Genomic DNA, 20,791 nt, shown 5'->3' on the forward strand with positions numbered 1-20,791 from the left:
CATTATTATTCGCGGGAGAAGGACCAATGCTAAGTGCATTTGAACCTTATAACACAAATGAAACTTGTAACAAAAAGAAACGTTGATGCAGAAAGTTCACCATCAATGATGGAAACTACAGCCAAAGCAAAGAGAGTACTGGGCTGCATTCACAGGGTTATCCATAACAAATACATGACTTTACCCTCAGACAAAACCTTGATTAGGTTTCATTCAGTATACTAAATTCAGTTTTGGCCCCTTTCAACAAATGACATTGAAGGCTAAAAAAAGGAGCAAAATTGATCTCAAGTTTATAATGACTTAGGTATTCAGATAGGCCTTAAGAGCTAGGACTATAAATGTGATTGTGGCTTCTGGAATGACTAGATTCTGAGCACAGAAATCATTTCATTTGCAGGAGTGGGGGACCTGTATGTTTATAAATTACTCCAGTGAAGGAATTGGTTAGGTGCTATACTAGAAAGAAATTTTCTAAATCTTTTACCCCTCTACCATGCTTCAATTGGTCTTTTTTGGATTTTTTGATCTGGTTTTTCACTTCTCTCAGGAGACTACTACTTAGCACATAGGAGGCCAGTGCTCGTAACAATGCAGGGGCTCGCTATCTTTTCACTCAAAAAAAATTCCATAGCACCCTCTGGAGCATATGTTTTTCTGTATAATAGTAGCTATATAATTAAAAATGTTATTTTTTCATTTTCCTTAATGCAAAAGTAAATTAATCTGTGCCAACATCCACAACCAGCCAAAACAAACCTACCACCAGACAGCACGCACACTGGAAAAATGGACCCCACTGCATGCATGACTGAGTGCAAAGCTCCCATTGTTTTTCTGGGGGAGCCTTCATTGTCCAAGGTATTGCTGCATTTGTCTTCATGACAGAATACTGAGAGTTCATGGGAGCTCCTGCATGGCCAAAGTTTAACAAATCCTAGGCATCCTCATGACGACCTGCCCAGCCCCATTTATATTAAAAACCACATTGTCATTTTAATTTGATTTCACTCAAAGCCCGTTCTCTACAGTGTTATTTTTAATCCTCTTCTTCACCAGCCACAGCAGGGAGACATGATTGGGAGCTGCCCCAGCTGTGCTTTATGTCTCTCAATACTTGACACAATTGGGGCATGGGCAGATGGCCAACAGTGAGGGAAAGGGGCAGGGAAGTAGGGACAGAGGTTGACCAACCTTCACGTGGCTTCTCTTCAGCAATGCATTACAGATAGAAACCCAGGCTAAAGACGGGTCACTGTCATGGGGGAGGAAGTTCCATAGACATCACCTTCCAAACTCGTAACCATTACCATCTAGAAGGATAAGTAATTACTGTGTCTTTGCACATATTAAAATAGTTTCCTTTTCCTTATACATAAACATAGTGTACATGGAGCAGCATGGTAGCACAATGGTTAGCACTGCTGCTTCACAGCTTCAGAGACCTGGGTTCAATTCCTGGCTTGGGTCACTGTCTGTGAGAAGTTTGCACATTCTTCCTGGGTCTGTGTGGGTTTCCTCCAGGTGCTCCGGTTTCCTCCCAGTCCTAAGATGTGCGGGTTAGGTTAATTGGCCATGTTAAATTGCGCCTTAGTGTCCCGGGACGTGTAGGTTAGTGGGATTAGCAGGTAAGTGTGTAGAGATGCGAGGATAGGGCCTAGGTGGGGTTGTGACCGGTGTAGACCCAATGGGCTGAATAACCTCCTTCTGCACTGTAGGGTTTCTATGATTCTACAAGAAACTTCCATTCATGGTCAAGTTACATCAGCTAGTGACCACTATTCACCAAAATTAAACCCACCATCTCAGCCTTGTTACCTTATTCTAATATGATCATGCAATTAATTCAAAGCTAGCACACATTGCAGTATCATGTACTACTAGGGTTGTGTCTCCCAACTCTTCCAGGTTGCAACAAGAGTCATAACAATGTTTTCAAAATAGAGAAGGCAACTTGTAAGGAACAGGTCAGTTAGCTACAGAAAGACAGGTTAAATGAACAGACCAACTTGAGGGATGCTGTCTTCAAATTTCAGATACAGACTGCCTCTGCCCACGTTAGGCAATCGCAGCAGTTGTTCTTTTTCCCATCTTGATTCTACAAGAAATATCCTTTGGGTAAGAACATTCACTGGTTTGGTACACAAATTTCATGCATTTCAAATACTTTTCAAACAAAGAGGAGTTGGTGACAACTCCTTGGCTCCATCCTCTAGCCCCACCTCTAACGCAACTCCCTGAAATCTTCTCAGAGCCACACTTGGGAATCCCCGACCTAATGCAAAATACATCAAACTTGAATGGAACAAGCCAGATTTTGTTTTCCCTATCCAACATTTCTGTACATTCAGAAGAGGGTGGGGCAGGAAAGAAACAAATGATCTATAGAAGAAAAATACAAGTTGTGATCAGTTTTAATTAAGTGATCTTATTCAGAATCTTATGGACAGCAAAGTCACATCCCACAACCCTGCTATACAAATGCATAATGCAGGATGACATCTAGACTACTTGCTTCACTAACCATTACAGCCAGCTGGATGCAAAGGTTGCATTTGCAAAACTCTCTATAGCACTTCTATTTTTAATCCCTTGCACAATGCTTTATTGTTGCATTTATTCTATTAACTGGAAATTGATTTTGTTTTTCATTTACAGAGATATATGCTGGTATAAGGTCTTTGGGCAAGAAAAATAGATTGCAGACAGATTTTGACGTCACGGGGAAAGTGCTTCCATGGATGAATTTTGACATGGTACTCAAGTTGGGGACAACATCAATTAGGTTATGAACTAAGTAGAAGAACCAAAAGTTTATAGTACACAAATCATTGAAGGTCTATGGCCAAACTTGTGCAGCTATTCCAAAATGGGAATCAAGGGTAAATACAAAAGGAATGTTACTAAAAAAAGCACTGAAAAAGATGTTTTTACCATCAAGTTCAGTGGCTTTCAGGGAACCAATGTTGTTGGAGCTCAGATGTTATCTTGGAAGTTTCCTACCTAATACCACTTAGGAACCAATATCACCAAAAGGATTGCAATAGTTCAAGAAGAAAGCCTAAACCAACATCTTCTTAGGGCAACTGCAGATAGGCAATAATAAGTACAGCTCAGTTAGCATCACCTACATCCAAGAACAATAAAATCAGAAGTTCATGGGTGTAGGTCTAAAATAGAAATATACATTTGCCGTTATAAACTTAAAAGGTCATTTTTATGTTATTTTGGTGGTCTAACTTGGATACACTTACACCACTAGAATGGATAAGCAGAGAATCTGAAAAAAATATTTACTATATGGCTTATAGATATTGCCTGAGAGAATAAGGGAGCACTGAAGGTTCAGCCATGAATGAGCAGTATGAAATGGCATACAATTGTCCAGAAAAATAGGGATGAGAACATAAAAACTAGGAGCAAGTGTAGGCCATCGGCCCCTTGAGCTTGGTCCACCATTCAATAAGATCGTGGCTCATCTTTTCGTGGACTCAGCTCTACTTACCCACTGGCTCATCATAACCCTTAATTCCTTTACTATTCAAAAATCTATCTTTGCCTTAAAAGCATTCAACAAGACAGCCTCAACTGCTTCACTGGCAGGGAATTCCACAGATTTACAACCCTCTGTGTGAAGAAGTTCCTGTTCAACTCAGTCGTAAATCTGCTCCCCCTTACTTTGAGGTTGTGCCCCCTAGTTCTAGCTTCACCCATCAGTGGAAACAACCTCCCTGCTTCAATCTAATCTATTCCCTTCATAATGTTATACGTTTCCATAAGAACCCCCCTCATTCTTCTAAATTCCAATGAGTCTAGTTCCAGTTTACTCAGTCTATTCTCATAAGCCAACCCTCTCAACTCTGGAATCAACCTAGTGAATCTCCTCTGCAGCCCCTCCAGTGCCAGCACATCCTTTCTCAAGTAAGGAGACTAAAACTGTACACAGTAGTCCAGGTATGGCCTCACCAGCACCTCATACAGCTGCAACATAACCTCGTTTTTATAGTCCATCCCTCTAGCAATGAAGGACAAAATTCCATTTGCCTTCTTAATTGCCTGCTGCACCTGCAAACTGACTTCTTGCAATTCATGCAAAAGGATACCAACTCCTTCTGCACAGCAGCATGCTGCAATTTGTTATAATTTACATAATGGTCTATTTTGCTGTTATTTCTACCAAAATGGATGACCTCACATTTACCCCTGCCAGACTCTTGCCTACTCACTTAAACTATCTATATCCATCCCTCTGCATACTGTGTCCTCTGCACACTTTGCTCTCCCACTCACCTTAGTGTCATCGGTGAACTTTGACACACTACACTTGGTCCCCAACTCCAGATCATCTGTATAAATTGTGAACAATTGCAGTCTCAACACTGGTCTCTGAGGCACACCAGTAGTCACTGATTGCCAAACAGAGGAACATCCATTTATTCCCACTCTTTGCTTTCTATTAACCAATCCTCTATCCATGCTAATACATTACCTGTAACTCTGCGCACCTGTATCTCATCCAGCAGCCTTTTGCGTAGCACATTGTCAAATGCCTTCTGGAAATCCAGATACACCACATCCGGCTGTTCACCGCTGTCCACCGCACTCAATGTCCTCAAATAATTCCAGTAAATCAGTTAAACCTGAACTGCCTAGCATGAACCCACCTGCCCAATGAGACAATTCATAACCAGATGTCTCGCTATTTCTTCCTTTATGATAGATTCAAGCATTTTCCCCACTACAGAAGTTATAGTTACCAGCCTTTTGACTATTTCCTTTTTTACACAGAGATGTCACATTTGCTGTTTTTCTGGAACTGCTCCATAGTCCAGCACATTTTGATAAATTACGACGATCGCATTTGCTACTTCACCTACCATCTCTTTTAGTACCCTGGGATGCATTCCATTAGGGCCAGGGGACTTGTCTGCCTTTAGCCCCACTAGCTTGCCCAACACTACCTCTTTAGTGATAATGATCGTTTCTATATCCTCACCTGCCATTGTCTTCTTGTCAATTTTTGGCATGTTATTTATGTCTTCTATTGTGAAGACTGCACAAAATACCTGTTCAATGCTTCGGCAATTTCCTCATTACCAGTTATTACATTCCCCTTCTCATCCTCTGAAGGACCAATGTTTATTTTGACCATTCTTTTGTTTTATATGTTTGTAGAAACTTTCGCTATCTGTTTCTATATTCTGAGCTAGTTTACTCTCATAATCCATCATACTTTTCTTTATAGCTTTTTTCATGGCTTTGTCGACCTTTAAAAGATTTTCCAATCCTTTAATTTCCCACTAATCTTTGCCACTTTGTATGCATTCTCTTTCAATTTGATACTCTCCTTTATTTCCTTAGATATTCATGGTTGATTATCTCTTTTTCTACAGTCCTTCCTTTTCATTGGTATATACTTTTGCTGAGCACTGTGAAAAATTGCTTTGAAAGTCCTCCACCATTCCTCAATTGTCCCACCATAAAGTCTTTGCTCCCAGTCTACCTTAGCCAATTCCTCCCTCATCCAATTGTAGTCTCCTTTGTTTAAGCACATGGCACTGATATTGGATTTTACCATCTCACCCTCCATCTGTATTTTATTTTCAACCATGTTGTGGTTGCTTTTTCCAAAAGGATCTCTAACTGTGAGATCATTTACTATTCCTGTCTCATTACACAAGACCAGATTTGGATAGCTTGCTCCATCGTAGGTTCCATTACACACTGTTCGAGGAAACTCGTGAACACAATCTACAAACTCCTCCTCAAGGCTACCTTGATTGATAGCATCAAGTTATAAAGAATAACTAGGAACACGATCAGGAGATTGAATAATCTACTTCTGTCCAACTACATACTGATCCCAGCTAAAAATTTACCAGCCCTTCACCATCCACATTACAATAAAGTTTCAGCAAGCCTGAATCAAGGCATTACATATTCCATTTTAACATCCAGCCACAAATTTGTCCCATATTAATTCTAATTTATTATTCATTAATCATATTGAGTTTAGGAATCGAGGGATAATGCTGCAGCTTTATAAGAACCTAGTCAGACCCCACTTGGAGTACTGTGCTCAGTTCTGGTCGCCTCATTAAAGAGGGATGTGGAAGCTATTGAAAGGGTGCAGAGGAGATTTACAAGGATGTTGCCTGGATTGAGTGGCATGCCTTATGAGGATAGGTTGAGGGAGCTCGGTCTTTTCTCCTTGGAGAGACGAAGGATGAGAGGTGACCTGATAGAGGTGTATAAGATGTTGAGAGATATTAATCGGGTAGATTCTCAGAGGTTTTTTCCCAGGGCTGAAATGGTTGCTACGAGAGGACATAGGTTTAAGTGATGGGAAGTAGGTACTGAGGAGATGTCAGGGGTAAGTTTTTCACTGAGGGTGGTGGGTGAGTGGAATCGGCTGCCATCGCTGGTGGTGGAGGCAAATTCAATAGGGTCTTTTAAGAGACTTCTGGATGAGTACATGGGACTTAATAGGATTGAGGGTTATAGGTAAGCCCGGTAGGTAGCGATACGATCGGCGCAACTTGTGAGCCAAACCATAGAACACTACAGTGCAGAAAGAGGCCCTTCGGCCCATTGAGTCTGCACCGAACACAATCCCACACAGGCCCTACCCCCATATCCCTACATATATTACCCACTAATCCCTCTAACCTACGCATTCCTGGACGCTAAAGGGGCAATTTCTTAGCATGGCCAATCAACCTAACCCGCACATCTTTGGCCTGTAGGAGGAAACCAGAGTACCCAGAGGAAACCCACACAGACACGAGGAGAACGTGCAAACTCCACACAGACAGTAGCCCGAGCTGGGAATCGAACCCAGGGCTCTGGAGCTGTGAAGCAGCAGTGCTAACCACTGTGCTACCGTGCCGCCCAAGGGCCTGTTTGTGCTGTAGTTTTTCTATGTTGTATGTTCTATATCCTTACTCTACACAGTGTTCAAAGCACTTTGGTCTCAAACACTTTGCATACCAATAAGCACATATTTGTAGGGTTACAAATAAATTGTACTAATAACATGCTCCTTCAAATAAGCACAGTGTGTCAGAATAGTCTTCACAGTTCCAATTCCTGCTCTCAACCAATCCCCAAATATGTCCACTTGTCACCTCAACTTCACAACTGCACAAGCCAAGTATGTAAGCCGGGGCCTTCTATCAGGTCGAGTGTTAATATTGGGGTGTGCCTTTCCCAGAAAGCTAACTGGGGAACTGGAATGGAGTACAGTCAGCAAGATTTCTCTGGCATTATTTGGCAGCTCAGCAAGCAAGATTTCTAGTAACTATTTTCCATACTACCCATTAGATGTTACAGACACGAGTCTCTGCTAATCACTGTTTAAGACAAGCACTGCACCTCCTTCATTTTATCATTTGGTTTCAACAACGTTTCGGCACCAATATTTAGTGAACAACACTTTAATTAACATATCTACAGTTCCCAATTGTCTTAACTTACTTTACCTACTCTCGCAATAGCGGTAGACCTGTAACCAAAAGTACTCCAGTTTCTTGCTATACAATTCAAATTGCCCCCTCCAGACAAATATTTGGAGTATATAATGCCGCTGATTTCTTGCAACTCAAGTGGATATATGAGATCATAGTATCAAACTTATTAGTTTTTAATTCTGAAGTTAGCATAAATTAGTTAAAGTAACATTGTGAACTGAATGGCCAGATGTAATCAATATAATTTGACTGGCTGGTTTTAAAGACAAGTGATTCCCTATTATTAGCAATTCTGCTCATCTACAAAAGCAATTTGCCAACCAAAGAAGGGTTGTCCTGCAGGCTGTCCAAGTTTTTTTTTCCCTCCTGTACCTGGAGTGTAAAGTTGCATGAACACAATTAAATGGAGACAATATGCTCCCTCCAATGGCTCAGTGGTTAAATAAACATAATCAAATGACTCACCCGATCCAAGATTTGAGGGAACTCTATTTTAATTTTATTTTGAAAGGAAATTTCTCGACTGCTGAGCTAAATGGTTACATATGTACTAAATCCTGGCTATAAAATTTGAGAAAGAGACATCAGCCAAGATAACTGCTACTAACTTCATGCTCCAGATTTAACATGGTCTGATTCTGTTGCACGCCTGTAATCCCCTCCATAAAGGTGCAGGATTTAGAACGCTAGTAGCTATCTAACTAAAAACATAGATACCCAGAAGATAGAAGTCCAAACAATTTGAATCTAGGTTTGAAATCTGACCAATTTCCTTCCAATTTTCTGAGGAATTGCTTTGTTCCCAACACATTTCAGAAGAGTTCTTGTTTCCTTCTCCCAATTGGTTTCCTCCTTTTTTTCCCTCCATTCCACAAAGGCAATCTTCTTCCCTTTCTACAGTTTCCCCTCCCTCATAGAAACAGGGGTGGAAACAGTAACCCAAAGGTCAAATGATCTATTAGTTTTAGATGCCAAGACATTGGCTTGAAAGATACTAATGCATCTGAGAAGGATGGGCCTTGACTGAAACTAGGAATAGCCCAAAGCTGAAGGCTTCCCAATCCAAAGCATGTGCACATGTAATTCAAAACAACTTTGGAGTAGATTTGAGCACTTTGAGCAGGTCCCTCACAATCACAACCCAGAAAGAAAAATGATAGATAATCTTACTGAAACATAAGATTCTGAGGGAGTGTTTTCAGGTTGATGAGAGGATGTTTCCCTTGAGTGAGAATCTAGAACTAGGGGACATAGTTTCAAAATAAGGGGTCTCCCATTTAAGATAGAGATGAGAAAGAATTTCTTTTAACAGTGGACTGTTAGTATTTGGAATTTTATTTTGTCCAGCAAGCAATGGAGGTTGAATCACTGAATCTATTCAAGGTTTAGTTAGACAGATTTTTGATTGATGAGGGAGTCGGGGGTTATTGGGGACAAGTAGAATTAAGGCCACATCAAATCAGCCATGATCTGATTGACTGGCAGAGCAGGCACTAGGGGTTTAAAAAGTCTATTCCTACTGCTATTTATGTTTTAATCAGGGGTGCAATGCAAGAGTTTTAACAGCTTCCTGGAAGAGTTGGATAGCAAATGGAGACAACTTATATCCACTCCCATTTATATACAGTGATCCTCTAGTGACCCTCAGATGATACTGTATTAATGCTTTTGGTCGCCATTCATAATACAGCCCAGTTATGTTGTAATTCAGCATTGTTCCTTTCTGGCATAAATTCAAATCTTCTTCTGTTAAAAGTTACGTAGCAACTTCACAAGCTTGGTGTTCCAAAGCAATTAACGACCAATCAAGTACCACTTGTCCAACAAGATCCAACATGGTTGTAAAGGGTTGTTTTTCAAACTGGAGGTCTGTGACCAGCAATGTGCCTCAGGGTTCAGTGCTGGGTCCACTATTACTTATCATTTATATTAATGATTTGGATAAGACTATAGGAAGCATGGTTTGTAAGTTTGCAGATAACACCAAGATTGGTGGCATAGTGGACAGTGAAGAAAGTTATCTCCGATTGCAACAAAATCTTGATCAATTGGGCCAGTGGGCTGACGAATGAAGATGGAGTTTAATTTAGACACATGCGAGGTGATGCATTTTGGTAGACTGAACCAGGGCTGGACTCACTCAGTTAATGGTAGAACACTGGGGAGAGTTACAGAACAAAGAGATCTCAGGGTACATATTCACAGCTCCTTGAAAGTGAAGTCACAGGAGGACAGAGTGGTGAAGGAGGCATTTAGCATGCTTGGTTTCATCAGTCAGAACACTGAATACAAGGGTTGGGATATCTTGGTGAAGTTGTACAAGACATTGGTATGGCCACACTTGGAATACTGTGTACAGTTCTGGTCACCCTATTATAGAAAGGATATTATTAAACTAGAAAGAGTGCTACCGGGACTTGACGGATTGAATTATAAGGCTGGATAGGCTGGGACTTTTTTCTCTGGAGCGGAGTGCAGGAGACTGAAGGGTGATCTTATAGACTTCTATAAAGTAATGAGGGGCACAGATCAGCATGATAGTCAATATCTTTTCCCAAAGATAGGGGAGTCTAAAACCAGAAGGCATAGGTTTAAGGTGAGAAGGGAGAGATACAAAAGTGTGCAGAGGGGCAATTGTTTTACACAGGGTGGTGAGTGTCTGGAACAAGCTGCCAGAGAGGTAGGAATAGAGGTGGGTACAATTTTGTCTTTTAAAAAGCATTTAGACAATTACATGGGTAAGATGGTATAAAGGGATATGGGCCAAATGTGGGCAATTGGGATTAGCTTAGAAGTTTAAAAAAAGGCAACATGGACAAGTTGGGCTGAAGCGCCTGTTTCCATGCTGTAAACCTCTATGACTCTATCATCCATCTGTCTCCTTTTCCTAGTGGGCATACAAGCATAACATGATGTTCAATCGCACACTGGTGCGGCAAATGGGTCTCAAGAATGACTTTTCACAGAAAGTTGGCAAGTATTCCTTCCATGTGCGTCGTATCAAAAGAATGTGTCTGGGAGAAGTGCTTTACATAAAGCAAAGTACACACACCCACTCTGTTTCACATATTATCAAGATTACTACAGTCTGCGTACACATCCAAAGGACAGCTCTTCATACTACAGTTAATCAGATGATTACATTAGTTCAGCTGTTGCATAAACTTCAGAACCACTTTCAGTATCTCCCCACTTCATTGGTTCTTTCAGAGTTATTCCTAAAGTTAAAAAATTTCCAGCTGGATGCAATATTTGAGTTTACCCTATGAAGTTTTTAGCACTTGCATTTGCTACGAACAGCCAAGTATTAATAATGAATTATGCATTATGCATATAACCTATACCTATCCATATATACGTACATGTATACATACATATATGCAATGAAGTACAAACCATAGGAGTTGTACCAACTGAAAGGACAGGCAGTCACAACACATTTATAGCTGCAATAGTGCAGGCACACTTGTCAACAGATCAGAGAAACTTGGTAGCATCACAACCAAACACAGTCATTCTCCAGCACAAAACATTCAATGACCATTGCCAACAACTGACTTTCTCTTCCAAATGACATGCAAAAATGCAAAATTTGTCAATTAAAATCAACTGTTCTATTTCCAACTATTTTGAAAAACTGCTGTTTCCAACATGCTTCGGTGTCCTCCAGTAATGAGCCTCACAAACATAATTTTTCCAAGCATAGCCTTCCTTTCTGTTTCTACATGGGTGGTTTATAGTTCTGAGCTGCCTAGCATTTAAAGCAACCAGCCCAGGTGCTAACTAAAAGACATTCAAAGCTGGCACATAATGATAAGGTAACAAAAAGGAACTATGGTGTACGTGATGTAAGCAGCTCTGGCGCTACACATCTTCTAATCTGTTATTTATTCTGATGCACAACTCATGTTCTTTTTAATGTGCAGGAAGGCGAATGGGATGCTGGCCTTCATAGCGAGGGGGATTGAATATAAAAGTAGGGAGGTCTTGCTGCAACTGTACAGGGCACTGGTGAGGCCGCAGCTGGAGTACTGTGTGTAGTTTTGGTCGCTGCACTTACACAAGGATATTTTGGCCTTGGAGGGAGTGCAGAGGAGGTTCAAGTTTTGGCGAAGGGAAGCCAAGTTAAGTCAAGAAACTTTGTTCGATCGATGCAATCGGAGATGGCCCAAGTGAGGCTCAGTTGGCAGTGACGGTTTCACCGGTTTATTGGGCCATTGCTTCGGTGATGATGTTGGCGTTGAGATGGTAGCCGCCATTATGAATGGCATATATTTAGCACTTATTTTGATGAACTGGGAGTTATCTTAAAGAGAACGGATAAAGCGGAAGAGAAAGTCCTGTCAATGGAGAGGACAGTTTTGTCAGAAAGGCTTGCCTTCAGTTCTGGGGAATCCTGCTGTCTGGTGTGTTGTACTTACTAGCTGACTTGGGAAGATGGGGCCTAGAAAGAATATCTGTGTGCCAGGTCTCCCAAGGAATGCTGGGGATGAATTCCTGGCCGAATTTAAAATTGGCTGCCATGTTTTCACAATCTTGATTTCAGGGCTGGCCATCTCAAGTTTGATGAAGCATGTTATATTTGGTCTTTGAAACTTGGGGTTGGACATAGGACAAGACAACCTCGATCATCGAGAAGGGTTGGAGGCAGCTGGTCCTTGCCACCTGCCAACACCCAGGCTTTCCTTTGCCATGACTTCGGGGGGGGGATGACATGGTGGAGGCGCAGAGGTTTCGGTGAAACTCTAGATAGATCCTGGACGTTGCTTGATGATCCTATTGTGGCTTTAGCCTTTTCAAGCTCTGTGGATGGTTATATTATCCTGCAATTCATCATTAATGCTGAACATTGCTCCCCTGAGATTATACTCCCAATTTTGTGATTTTATCTTTTATCCTGACAAGTGTGTATGATATGAGCACAGAGGCATTTGTCACCTGTCATTTTGTTTTTTGCTGGTATTCGTCCATCAGCATGCTCTGACTATGGAACAAAGGAAGCGGTGGTTTAAGTGTTTATGGGTCTCCTTCTTTCCACTGGGTGTATACAGAGCTGGTTGCATGACATGAGGGTTGTGCAGTATTTACCTGGTGTATTTCTTTTTAATGTGCTGTAATCCTTGCATTCACACTGAGGGAGTATAACTTTTCGTTCCCTTCACTTTATCTTTTAGATAAGTAATGACACAGCAGGGTGGTGGGTGGGTGGTTTGGTGTAGAGATGGTTATAAGTCCTTGTTGTAAGTGAGAAAATCTCCTGTTACAACGATTGGGGTCACATTTTTCTTTTGTATTTTGTTATTTGGGATTAGGGACTCATTGCTCGTTTCCTGAGAAAGTACAGGCAGATCCTGTATCCTGGAAAAGACTGGGCCCTTTCTTTCTGTTGTTGTTGCCTCTGGTATTGTTGCAGCGGGGGAATTATGTTCTGGTGTATGCCCAGGCATAGCTGACTTACCCTTGATGTCCAGCCTTGCTAGGTTAATCTATTTTGGTTTGGCTGTGCTTGTTTGATTGCTTAGTTCATGGAGGTAATAATATTATCCGGTTGCCAGTGTTTTTCTCAGTGAAGGGAAATGGGTTGAATCTCAATGATAGCAATGCCTAAATGGCACTTTTGGGGTACCTCGAGAAAGGCCTCATTTGCTTTGTTCAATGTGTAGGAGTGGTGAGCATTCTTGGCTTGTTGGCCCTTATTTTAGCATGCCGTTGAGCAGGAGGGGGCAGTGGTGGCTGTATTTACCCAAGTCAGGGAGGAGGGTATATTAGAATGGGGGCATAGGATGCCCTCCCTCAAAATGTCCCCTTCTGGGGCTTACGTGCTGCTCTCTCTCTCAAGACTTGATCCCCCTAGGGATGTAGTGCCCTATGGTTGCAGGCCCTGAGTGCGACTCTGGGGGCTCTGATTCAGTGTTGTTGGAGTTTTTCTTTGGTTGGACAAGTAAGTTGCTGCCTCCAAATGATCTTGTATGGAGACTTCCAGTCTGCCCATCTTCAAGGCTTGGGCTTCCCTGGGGACAGTGCCCTGTTCCTTGTGACATTATGCTGTTCTGTTCTTGGTATCGTTCCTGCCAAAGTGTACACAGAAAAACTAGCCTTGATGCTTCTCTCCCTCTGGGGCTTCCTTTCTTCATCCATGTGAGTGGAACTGTTGATATACAGAGGGCTTCTCTTGTCTTGTTGGGGAGAGGGCCATATCTATCCCAAGATATCCTGTTGATGGATACCTTCCTCACATAAACGTGTTGTGCAGTCTATTCTTGCGCTGCAGCAGCCAGCAGTGCATCTCTTGGAGAAACTTCCAGCAGCCTTATCCTCTTCAAGTGGTACAAGACCAAAGATAAGAACTTCAGAGTGCAGGGCTAGTGCACCTAAACAAGGAACTATGGAGCATTAAAGAAGGATGAGACCTAACTGATCCAGCAACATCTATCAAAATAGATTCACTTTGATGGGGTTGAGGGGTTTGATGGGTTTCCTCCTTCATCACCATCTCATGATTAGTGCCCCACAATATACTCTCTTCCCAACAGCTGCCAGGTACAAACCCTCCCCCAGTTAGCATAGCAACAACCCCTAAGAATCTGTTTATTTCTAGTCATTAGATTAAACGTCAACAATCAAATTTGAACAATCCAGGCCAAGTAGTATTATATCACAATGATTTTATTGATTTGGCTATTTGGATTGGGGGACGGAGCCAATGCTGGGCAGAAGAAGAAACAGGGCGCTGGTGGGGATGAGGAGGAGGAACTGGTTGTTAGTGTTTGTAAGAATGTTGTGAGAAAGTCTGGGAAGTTGTGTGAGCGAGAAAGTGTGCAAAAAATTGGGCGCGTGAAAGAGCGCAAGAGACACAAACAGACAGAGAGATGTTATCTGTATTAATATTTGCACACTGCCAATTCACACAGCAATGATTTCCATTTTAAAAGACAACAACAGTTATCCAAATGCAAGGATATGGGAACAGAGTTGGAGGCAAACCATGCGTCATTAAAGAAGAGCAAATAAATGATGTGTGTCTTGTTGAAGACTGTGAAATTAAATTCATGTCTCGTAATTACAAGCATGTACATTGCGATACAGTAAACTAACTTTGGTCTTTAGATTTGACATTTAACTTGGTAAATGTAAGCAAGGTTCTTTTCATATATTGTGGGCACCAGTTATATTACAGTGCCACTATGTTTTCTCTTGCCTTCTGGTTAATATTGATTGTCATATCTTCATGTCAAATACCTATTAGCATTTTAACTAGAAGTATTGGTGCATTGAATATAATGGCTTTGCATTAAACTAAGTTCAGTCTGAATGCTGATTTAAACTGAGCATGATGCGGAGGTGTCGGCGTTGGACTGGGATAAACAGAGTAAGAAGTCTCACAATGCCAGGTTAAAGTCCAACAGGTTTATTTGGTAGCACAAGCCACTAACTTTTGGAGCACTTCTCCTTAATCAGGTGAGTGGAATTTCAGTTCACAAACAGGACATATAAAGAAACAAACTCAATTTGCAAAATAATGGTTGGAATGCGAGTCTTTACAGGTAATCAAGTCTTAAACGTACAGATAATGTGAATGGAGAGAGGGTTAAGCGCAGGTTAAAGAGATGTATATTGTCTCCAGCCAGGACAGTTAGTGAGATTTCACCACGCAAGAGTGTTCTCTTCTCATGGGGAACACTTCAGCAATCACAAGCGTACAGCCTCTGATCTTCGGGTAAGCGTTCTCCGAGGCAGCACTCACGACACATGACAATGCAGAGTTGCTGAGCAGAGACTGATAGCCAAGTTTCACACACAAGGACAACCTCAACCAGGATCTTGGGTTCATGTCACACTATCTGTAACCCCCACAACTTGCCTGGGCTTGCAAAATCTCACTAACTGTCCCGACTGGAGACAATACCCATCTCTTTAACCTGTGCTTAACCCTCTCTCCACTCACACTGTCTGTACCTTTAAGACTTGATTACTTGTAAAGACTCGCATTCCAATCATTATTCTGTAAATTGAGTTTGTATCTTTATATGCCCTGTTTGTGAACTGAAATCCCACTCACCTGATGAAGGAGCAGCACTCCAAAAGCTAGTGGCTTGTGCTACCTAATAAAACTGTTGAACTTCAACCTGATGTTGTGAGACTTCTTACTGTGTTAAAGTGAAGACACAGAATGAATGGCCATGCAATGAGAAAATATTTTGTTCATTAGATTGCTGAACTGTGGCACACCCTATTCCCCTTCCACTGTATGTGATTGGCCATTGTCTGTTCACCACTACATTGTGGAGCATTTATGAGCAATCGATTCATTTGAACAAAAGTGGGTGTGCCATTGAACTGTTCCATGTTACTGAAGAGGTTGGGAGCCACTGCCGTACACTGACACACCACATTCTGTACAGACCCTCAGGTTCCCCATTCTTTGTATTTTTTTTAATCCCTATGAGAGGGGATGCGAACTACAATGATTGATCACTGGAATCATTTGTATGGATATTCACTGGTCTTTTCTATAGGTTTATGTGGAATAAAGGATACTGCATGGCAGCTGATTTTCAGCATTTGTTGCATTTTGTGGCAGATGTAAAATGGAAATTCTCAGATTTAAGGCAAAGGGCAGGGGATTCAGATGGGAGTTGAAGAAAAACTTTTCACCCAGGTGGGAATCTGGAATTCACTACCTGAAAGGCTAGTAGAGATGGAAAACTTCACAACATTTAAGAAGCATTGAGATGAGCACTTGAAATGCCATGGCTTACAAATCTATGGTCAAAGTGCTGGAAAACGGGATTAGAATGGATAAGTGATGGCCAGCACAGACATGATGGTCCAAGAGGGTGCTTGCTATGCTGTAAACTCTGGCTCTATAGATAGCTCTTTGAAACAGCCGCCATGGGTTTAAAGGACAAATTGCCTCATTGTATCATTTGTGGTTGTCAGAAAATTGGTAGCTAGAGGGCATACATTTAACATCAGCTGTAAAATAACAAAGGCAGCATTTTAGGAGAGTTGTTAGGAACTTGAATAACCTACCATGGTTGAAGCAGGTCCTAATGTCTTTTAAAGTAGAAATACATGTTTTTTTTATTTAGATGGGCAGTCTAAGTAGATAACTCTTTCAGAGAGTCAGGCACAATAGGATGAATGACTTCCTTCAGTGCTACAATTCCTTGGCGAAGGTTTTTGCACAGTGGGAATTAACTGTACTGAAAATTTTAGGGCAGTTTTTCCCAACCCCTTGCCATTTCATAGCCTTTTTGGGTTATGAAGCCAAGGCTGGAGCAAATGATTAAAGCAGACATTATCAACTTTTAAGGATAGGTCACATATGAAACTCAAAGGGGAATAAAGCAAAATGAAAGTAGATGAGATTTGAATAACTGGAGGACAAGCAACACAGACAGGATGGCCCAATGGGCTACTGCTACATTATAATTTCTATGCAATGCTAAGTAAACTTGTCTTTATTTACTATTAATAGAGATTGGTAGAGAGACTTCCTGCTTAGAAAAGATAGCAGAACTAGAGGGCACAGCCTCAAAATTAGGGGCAGTTTAGAACAGAGTTGAAGAAGAACTTCTTCGCAAAGGGTGGTGAATCTCTGGAATTCTCTACCCATTGAAGTGGTGGAGGCTACCTCGTTGAATATATTTAAGTCACGGTTAGATAGATTTCTGATAGACAAGGGAATTAAGGGTTATGGGGAGAATGCAGGCAAGTGGAACTGATTCACTTCAGATCAGCCATGATCTTATTGAATGGTGGGGCAGGCTCAATGGGCTAGATAGCCTACTCCTGCTCCTATTTCTTGTGTTCTTATGTTGAAGGAAGGGGTTTTTTTTTTTAAACGTTATTTTAAGCTATTCATAATGCCAAACAAAACAAAAGTGGATCAAATGCAAGCCCTGCATCTATTTAGAGTTGATGGAGCTTTGTGCAGTTCCTACTGTGATGAGCATGTGCAAATAATATTTTGTATTTTTGTGTTTCAGGAGAATATTTTGAAGTTCAGCTTTATTCTACAAGTAGTCAGTATGGCTGGATGAATTCAGCTTTTTACTACAGGTAGTCAATATGACAGGAGGAATACAGCTCAGATGTTGGGAGGGCAGAATAATTACTCATTTCAATCTTCCAAATAGTTAAGTAGCATTAATAGACTTTTATTTACTCAAGCTCCCTCGGGATTTCAAATTAGAGTGATTGACAGGTTCATGTGATGTTGTGGTTCATATGCAGTCCTGAATTTATATTTAAAAAAAAGGAAACAGGCATTTGAAGACGAGTTGGAGTTGGGTTGTTCCGGTTGAAGTTAGGAGAATTTTACAGGCTTCTGAAAGCTCCACATCTCTCTGAAAATTCCCAGGCTTCCTACACATTGTAGCAAGTATATTTGCATTTGTTAACTACATGCAAAGTTGGTTTTAAGTCTAAGAAGAATGTTGCTGATTTGGAACTAGTTAGAAAATAAGTTAGAAATTACAATTGTTTCCTTTGATGTTCAAAGATTGTTCAACTATTAAGAGTTAAGCTACTTCATTTTATTAGCTGTACTTAAATTGTGTTATGAATAAATGCTTATTTTTGATAAAAGATCCCTAATTTGTCAACGTAATTACTCCTGGAGCAACACATCCTCTCCTTACATTTATGCCAAAATAGAAAAATTGTCGCGTCTAGTCTGGCTGGGGTTCTGGTCTGGGACCCTAACACTAGCATTACAAAGTTCACCAAAGTCCTGGTCACAACCTCCAATTTACTTTGGATTTAACAGTTAATTAATGGCTATATTTACAATCAAAGCAACATTACAGTCTTTAGCAGAGCAAAAAAGCATGAGTATATGGTCAGCTGATAGTAATTATGGTTTTCTTGAACTTGTTAGGATCATACAGGGGGTAAGGGATACCTTTCCTCCAATTAAGTGCAAATTTCTTGATAACTCTGCAAATATCAATCCCCCTTAAGATACACTGGTTACATGAACAAAAAAATTTTGATCACTAGAAGCTATCACAGGAAAAATAATTTTTAAAAAATTTTATCCAGGAGCATTTTTCACAGTGAGTCAAAGGAAGTTGAATGGAGGAATGAGGACAAATTAAAATACTATAAAACACTGGAATATATTTCACATCCAGCAAACACAGGCAGGTATGCCACAGGTTCGACACCAAGGAAGGATGCTATGGCACTTTCCCATCAAGCAGTCCCAGATAAAGTATAGCAAGGTTTCATCTGCTCAATTTTTTCACTCTCGAGGCAAGCAAAACATATTTTAGATGAGTTACAAAAACAATGACCCACTAGCCTATACCAATCCCTTTTCGTCCATAAACCTATCCAGAGATCTCTTAAACGCCCCCAAACTAGACGCATTTACAACTGCAATAATCTCTCCCTTAATGAAGTAAAATGAAGGAGATGGTCATCGACTTCAGGAAGTCGAATAGAGGACAGGCCTGTCTATATCAACAGTGAAGTAGAAATGGTCAACTCTTCACGTTTCTAGGTGTCCAGATCACCAACCTCTATGCCAGTTGAGAAAGCCCACCAACCCCTCTACTTTCTCAGGAGGCTAAGGAAATTTGGCATGTTTGTTACAACCATAGAAAGCATCTTTCCAGATGTAGCACAGCTTCGTATGGCTCCTGCTCTGAGCAAGCCTGCAAGAAACTATAATGGATTGTGAAACCAGACCATCACACAAACCAGCCTCCCATCCACTGACTCCATCTACATTTCCCACTGCATCTGAAAAGCAGCCAGCATAATCAAGGACCCCATGCACCCCACACATACTCTCTTCCACCTTCTTCCATTGGGAAAAAGACATAAAAGTCTGAAGAGCACATACCAACCAGCTAAAGAACAGCTTCTTCCCTACTGCCATCAAACTTTTGAATGGCCTACCACATATTAAGCTGATCTTTCTCAACACTCTGCTATGATTGTAACACTATATTCTGCACCCTCTCCTGTCCTTCTCCCCTATGTACTCTATGAGCAGTATATTTTCTCTGTATAGCATGCAAGAAACAATACTTTTCACTGTACCTTAATACATATGATGACAGTAAATCAAACCAAGATACAGAATAAAGGCCAATACAACACCAATTTCTGTAAAATGACAAAATTTTTAGTTTTGTGTTATTTACACAGGGAACCAAAGGCTCATCAGAAACTTGTCCCTGCCCCATTATAACCTGTTCAAAATCCTAAAATAAAAGCAAATTACTGCAGATGCTGGAATCAGAAACAAAAACAGAAAATGCTGAAAAATTTCAGTATGTCTAACAGCATCTGTGGAGGGAATAGAGTTTACATTGCATTTGGATAATCATTCATAAGAGCTGAAGACAATAGAAAATAGGATGGTATTCATACTGTTGGGGCAAGGCAGAGGATGCAATTACAAAGATGTCACAGACGAAAAGACAAAGGGAATGTAAATGATGGTGATCATGGCTAAGAAGAGTGCTATAGCAGCCAACTGATTTTCCGTCAACTCCAGCATGGACAGAATCATAGAATCCCTACAATGCAAGAGGAGACCATTCAGCCCATCAGATTTGCACCAACCACAATCCCACCTCAGCCCTATCCCCATAACCTCATGCATTTACCCTATCTAGTCCCCCTGACAGTAAGAGGCAATTAAGGGGTCACTAAAGGTCAACAAGGATGTTGCCTCCACCAAACACATCTTTCCCTCATTCCCCGTCAACATTCCGCAGGGACCGTTCCCTCCGGGATACTCTGGTCCACTCCTTAATCACATCCAACACTTCAGCCATCCCCTGCCCACAGCACCTTCCCATGTAATCACAGAAGGTGCAACACATGCCTCTTTACTTTCTCCCTGCTTACCATCCAAGGACCTAAACATACTCTTCAGGCAAAGCAGCTTAATCTGGCCTATTGCATAGACCGCTCCCAATGTGGTCTAATCTGCATCAGGGAGACCAAACACTGACTGAGTGACCACTTTGCAGATCACCTTCGGTCTGACCGCAAGCATGGTCCAGACTTTCCTGTTGCTTGTCACGTTAACACACCAGCTTGCTCTCATGTCCACACGTCCATCCTTGGCCTATTGCAATGTTCCAGTGAAGCCCAACTCAAACTGGAGGAACAGCACCTGATCTTTTGATTAGACACTTTACAACCTGCCAGACTTAACAGAGTTCAACAACTTCAGACCGTGAACTCGCTCCTCCACCTTCATCCCATTTCCATTAATTTTACTTTATCTTGTTACAGGTTCATAGCTCCTTGAAAGTGGAATCACAGGTGGACAAAGTGGTGAAGAAAGCATT

The 20,791-nt window shown here is 41.2% G+C and overlaps 1 protein-coding gene across 14 annotated transcripts in view; it reads right to left on the reverse strand.

Annotated features, from left to right (window-relative positions):
• The window catches only part of LOC145346767 (uncharacterized), a 381,295-nt gene that overhangs the window by 163,852 nt on the left and 196,652 nt on the right, over positions 1-20,791 (reverse strand). The gene's annotated exons all lie outside the window — the stretch shown is intronic.

This window comes from Carcharhinus amblyrhynchos, chromosome 8, assembly GCF_965287045.1.
Source record: "Carcharhinus amblyrhynchos chromosome 8, sCarAmb.v2.hapA, whole genome shotgun sequence".
Lineage (NCBI taxonomy): Eukaryota > Metazoa > Chordata > Chondrichthyes > Carcharhiniformes > Carcharhinidae > Carcharhinus > Carcharhinus amblyrhynchos.